This window comes from Macrotis lagotis, chromosome X (genome assembly GCF_037893015.1).
Source record: "Macrotis lagotis isolate mMagLag1 chromosome X, bilby.v1.9.chrom.fasta, whole genome shotgun sequence".
Lineage (NCBI taxonomy): Eukaryota > Metazoa > Chordata > Mammalia > Peramelemorphia > Peramelidae > Macrotis > Macrotis lagotis.
The window spans coordinates 372,984,600-372,990,526 of record NC_133666.1 but is presented as its reverse complement, the minus strand read 5'-3'; the positions used below and the strand labels follow the sequence as shown (position 1 = coordinate 372,990,526).

Sequence of the window (5,927 nt, the reverse complement as noted above, 5' to 3'; positions counted from 1 at the left end):
TCACACAGACAATAAATAGTAGCAAAAGAAACCAAAAAAAGCAATATTCGAACCCAGTTTTCATTTGTTTGTTGTTACATACAGGCAAAATAGGTTTTCTGCAAACAATGTCTTTAATCACAGTTGAAAGGTAATGCATCAAAAACATTGAGTTCTCCATAAATATATGAAAATTTCCAAAACTTAATATTTTTACATGAGAAAAATTATGTTTTTTGTTGTTGTTGCTGCTGCTTTTCATCATTTATTCTGGAAGAGTATCTAAAACATCAGTAGGGTGACATCTTGACTTGTAAGTGAATTGGTTTTAAATGAGGGTTGAGGTATGCAAAGTCATTAGCCTCAATCTTTCCTCCAGAGTCCAGTGCCAAGACACAGGTCAAGATTAGAAGTCATGAACTCCATACATATAAGCATTAACCAAATGTCTATCATCCCTATTTACATAATGTTTTGTTATAAGCTCCAATTCTGTCCTTGAACTTGTTGCAATAAATTCCCACCTCTCTACTTTACAGTAAGAAATTGTGTTAAATTATAAATATCATCATAAATTTTTCACTGTTTGTAAAATAATTAATGAAAATAAATAAATGAATGCTTATTTTGGTGAAAGAGAAGAGCCTAATCAGGAATTTGTCCAGACTTCAATATGAACTGGGCACATGCTTCTTTTTACATCTTGTGAAAATACACTTTTGAAAAACATATATATTTAGTTAAATTTGTACCAGTTTTTATTGATTCATGACTATATTATTATAGTTTTCTAATTACCAAATTAAGTTCAATATTTAACAACAATAAGAATAATAATCATTAGCAAAATGATTACAACTACCACAGCCATGATAGCCTTCATTTTATATCCATGCAACCACATTTATCTTTGAAGCTGCTTAGATGTGTTAATAAAAGTTGTTGTGTCATTTGACAGGCTTCCTGATTTGTTTTTTAAGTCATCCAGTCTTTCTCCTCTTTCAAATACCTTTGCAATATGCTCTTGGATAACATCAAATTCTTTATCCACCTGATTCTGTCCATGTCTAATTTTGACATTCAGAGGCCCAAATTTTGTTCCAGATGGGTCACTTAGGGGAAAAAAAAAAATTCTTCATCTAGACCTTCTTCCAAAATATTTCTCCCTATATTTTCACTGATCCAGTGACCTATCATCATTTAGGTGGTAATTGAATTTAGAAAGTATCTTTATTAATCAAAAAATATTTCTTTTCCCCAACTTTAAGATGTAGATAAATACCATCTGGATCGGCAGCTAGCTGGTGCAGTGGACAGAGCACTGACTCCTGAAGTCAGGAGGACCTGAGTTCAAATCAAATGTCAGACACTCAATAATTAATTACCTAGCTGTGTGACCTTGGACAATTCACATAACCTCATTGCCTTGCAAAAATTAAAAAAAAATAATGGATTCAGAGAATAAATGCTCATCTTTCAGAAGAATTCACTTTGCATGCAGTTTTCTACTCTGAAACATTATTGGATTTGAATGTTTTAAGTCTCTATCAAGCTGTCACCTGTAAATACATTGAATCTAAGGACCAAGGCAGTTTTTGAATTTGCATGCCCATCTCAATGGGCAGGGATGTCAATTATTGTAAAGAAAAAATCTCAGACAATTAGAAAATTAAATTAAAGAACTTAATCCCTGGTAGTGACATAAATTAATCCTTTAGGGATTCTAGACATCTAGAGTATGATAGCACCTTGTTTTCAAAAAATACTTTGATATAGGGAACTTCCCCTTTCCACCCTTTCGAGTGTTGTTATTCATGAAAAAACATTACATATTTACCTTCAAAAAAAGTAAAAATTTTCTGTCAGCATTTTATTTCCCTAACTGCCATACTTTCCTTTAAAGAACATTAGTTTTTCTTGTAGGTGCAACAGATTTCTGATTCCTAAAATAGTCTATTAGGGTAAAAGAACAAAAGCATTAAGATAACAGTAAATTAACTGAAGCCATGAGCAGGAAACCAGCAGGATAATTTAAAATATGCCCAGAGGAATGATTTTTTGCATATATGTATATATATATATATATATATATATATATATATATATATATATATATGGATTTATAATGGACAAATCAAGTTCACCATTTGATTTTCTGGTTTAGTAAAAAGATATTTGGTTTAAACTGTCAAAGGATATAATAATAATGATAATAGTAGTAGTAGTAGTAGTAGTAGTAGTAGTAGTAGTAATGATGATGATGATGATGATGATTTTTCCCTGAACTATATTCCTGGTGAAAATGCTTATTAATTTAGAGGGTAATTAGCTTTCACTTTATAGTGCCCTTTGCCAGGAACTTCTAAGAAGTTAAAGACTATCTCCCCTTATATTAATTACAAACTCAGGAAGACAATGATCAAGAAGCTGGAATACTTACCCTACTTTCATTGCATTGCAATCCTGGAAAGAAGGTCTCCTCCCTTACACAAGATTTCTTTGTATAAGCATGATCACCTTAATGGGATGGGCTCCAAGGGAGTTTTAACCTTGTTATTGTATGGATGTTATATATACATATATATATATATAGATATATAGATATAGATATAGATATAGATATAGATATAGATATAGATATGCTGGTGACTTAGCACAGCACCCCTTCATTCAAATATAATTCATGTTCTTGTCATGTCATCACTTCCTTTATGTCATGGTCTTCTTAGAGAATGAAAGACAAGCATCAGCTGTAGTATAAGTATCCTCATTTTCCTATATGGCATAATTAATACCATAATGATCTCCACATCTGGGTTAATGGTAAATCCCAGAAAATAAAATTTCATTTCTCATCTAGTTAATGATCCTTGAGGACCACAGCTCTGAGATAATAAGGAAAAAGCTCTCCAAGACCCTCTTGCCCCACTGTTGTTTCTCAATATTGCTGCCTCGGCATCTCAGGACATCTTCATTCTCTTACTTTTGTATTTGTTCAAGAAGTGGCTCATGCTAAGATAATAGGATGTATACAATAACTGTAAAGATAAGGAAGTTTGCCAAGAATTTGGACACAACTTTATGATCTTTTTGTATGGTTGGCTCCCACTGATTAATTCATGAGACATGTTTGTGCTGTTCACAGGCCTTGGTAAGATATATAGAGGTTAAGGTTACTCAATAAAGTGGTCTTTTGTTCCTATAAAAAGAGGTTCCTGTCTTTTGTCCTTCCAGCGTAACTGAGAACAAGTTCCTTGCTGGTCAAAAAACTTAAGGTAGTTGCTACACCATTTCATTTCATCACGTATATTTTCTGTAATTTTATTTTTACTCTATGTTTTTAAGTTTTGCAGTTTTAGCACCTACAAAACAAAAGGGAAGTTTTCATAAGTTTTCAAACCACCTAACTGACTGTCAATCAGGTTGACAACATGTTTAATATTTAGCACCATATGTCACTTCAATCAAGAGACCAATTCAAGGGTAAGAATGGTGGGAAAAATTACTATGCTTATAAGTCAAATTTTATTCTTTTTTCATTCAAATAAGCAAAACTTTAGAAGTAAATAATCTGCTTAAAAGACTATTGATTTTTTTAAAAAATTAAAAAATTAGACCATCACTGAGTTGTTTGAAAAAAAAAACTTGAAAATTGATTGATGTGCTTATTTAAAATCAGATACCTTGACATTATGTAGATTGCACCTTAATTTAATTTAGGGGATTAAAATCCTTTTTATCTAGACTGGCTTAAATATTTACATATGTGTATATATATATATATATATATATATATATGCATATAGACATTTATATTTTCCCCCCTCTGTTGCTTTTTTATATCGAAGACAGGAAGAAAGATTAAATATATATGGGAGTTGTCTTTTTGTGAAGAACTCACCAATCTCTGATTCAAGAAGGAAAGAAAGGTTCAAATTTTAATTCACAGTTTACTGCAAAATTTCACAGGTGGGGCCAACTAGGTAGCCCAGTGGAAAGAGCACTGGCACTGGAGTCAGGAGTATATGAGTTCAAATTCAGCCTCAGACATTTAATTATTACCCAGCTTGGTGAATTTGTGAGCAAGTCAATTAACCCCATTGTCTTGAAAAATAATAAAATAATAAAAATTTACAGGTAACTTCAAAAAGTCCATAGGTTAATTTCTTTGAAGAAGCAGCAAGATACAGCACATAAAAAAGAATAAAGGAAAGAAAAGAAGCTTAGATCAATATAGATCAAGCCATCTGGAGCTGAGATCTTATTGTTTCACACTGTGGGTCAGATCACATGGGTGCAGGCCAGAGAATGAAAGAGTGTGGCAGTCCGGAAGAGGACTGTAGTCCAGAAGAGAAGAGAGTTCTACTTGTACAGAAATCTGTTCAAACATCTTTCTGCTAGGAGGGATGAGGTGGTACTTTAGGAGTGGTTTAGCACCTGGTTCTAGGTATTCTACAATACCTTTGCTGCAGGGCTAGTCCCCAAGTAATGACTAAGAAAGCATTATTGCACATGAGTGGCATTTTTCATATTATGCCCTCTCCTACCCCAAAGGGCTTGACCACAAAATAATGGAGAACAGTTCTGTGCCCCCCCTCCCGCAATAATACTGCTATGTCTTATACTTCCATTTATTGAAATTGAGATGACGTCTTTATTCAATGGGATGTGAGTGGGTTGAATATAGAATTTAGAGAAAATAGATGTTTGGTAAGAATATGAACCGAAATTTTCATCTAGGATAAAAAGAAATCATCAGTAGGCAACTTGGTGGGGTGGTAGATAAAGCACTGATCCTGGAGTCAGGAGGCCCTGAATTCAAATATGGCCTCAGACTTTGGGCAAGTCACTTAACCCATTGCCTTGCAAAACAAAACAAAACAAAAGAAAAATCATCAGGTGTACATCATACTTCTCAGCATGCTATGGGTATGTATATAAGTGTTTACATAGAAATATATAAGTAAAATTAATATTTCAAAAGAAGTTTTAAAAATACAGTTTGGTGATTCATCCTGATAATTTATTTGAGATTACCAAACTAACAACATCAAAAAGGCATTCTTTGAAAGCTCCTTCAAACTTGGAATAAAATATTATTTATGCTACTAGATGTTTCTCTTGTTTATTTTTAGTTTCCATCAAAGCCCCACTTTCAGCAAGAAGTCTTTTCTAGTTTTCCTTAATCTCTGTATCTTCAAGTGAGGCAACCCTGATATGATCCTGATTATAACTTATTTATTCATAGTTGTTTGTTTTTTTCTTTACAACATTAAACAGAGCAATTTGAGCGCAGGGCCTGTTTTGGTTTAATGTCTCTCTTTTGTTTTGTTTTCTCACTGTCTGAAGGAGAGTAAGCACTTAAAATTTAGTTGACTAAAAGTTATATTCTGAATATTTTAGAAATAATTTTCTCACATTTTATGGCTAAAATTTGAATAAAGTAGATATTTAGGAGAATTACATAATCTTTAAAAATAATCGTCTACAAAACTTGTTTTGAAGCAGGAATACTTTGAGCATAGAGAAATGTTGTAAACTTTTTGTATTGCAAACAAGCCTTGTATTATTTGTTTAAGGTTTTCTTGAATCTTTCTTGACTTTTGTAAACCTCATTTATCAGTAAGCCCAGCAACAGACACCCTTCTAGATTTTTTATCTTTAATCCTATGAAGAACAGGAGACCAATATCTTGGTAAGACCCTGGAGGCAGAGGCAGCATTTATTATTTATATTCAGGAAATGCTTATTTTCTTATAGCAGGTGTTATTTAAGACTACCCTTGGAGTCTGTGTGGATCCGACTCCTGTACTCTGGTGCTAACCACTCCTTGAACACCATCCCCTTTCTTCCCACCACAGAAGTGTACTAGTCCTCCAGCCCTCTCTTGTTTTCCTATGTGACTGAGTCAGATAGCCTGGTGTCTTTTCCCGTTTCTGGATCCATGA

General features: G+C 33.1%; 1 pseudogene; it reads right to left on the bottom strand.

Annotated features, from left to right (window-relative positions):
- Positions 1–787: 787 nt before the first annotated feature.
- Positions 788–4,369, bottom strand: LOC141499143 (vesicle-associated membrane protein 4 pseudogene; annotated as a pseudogene).
- Between the last annotated feature and the right edge of the window lie 1,558 nt (positions 4,370–5,927).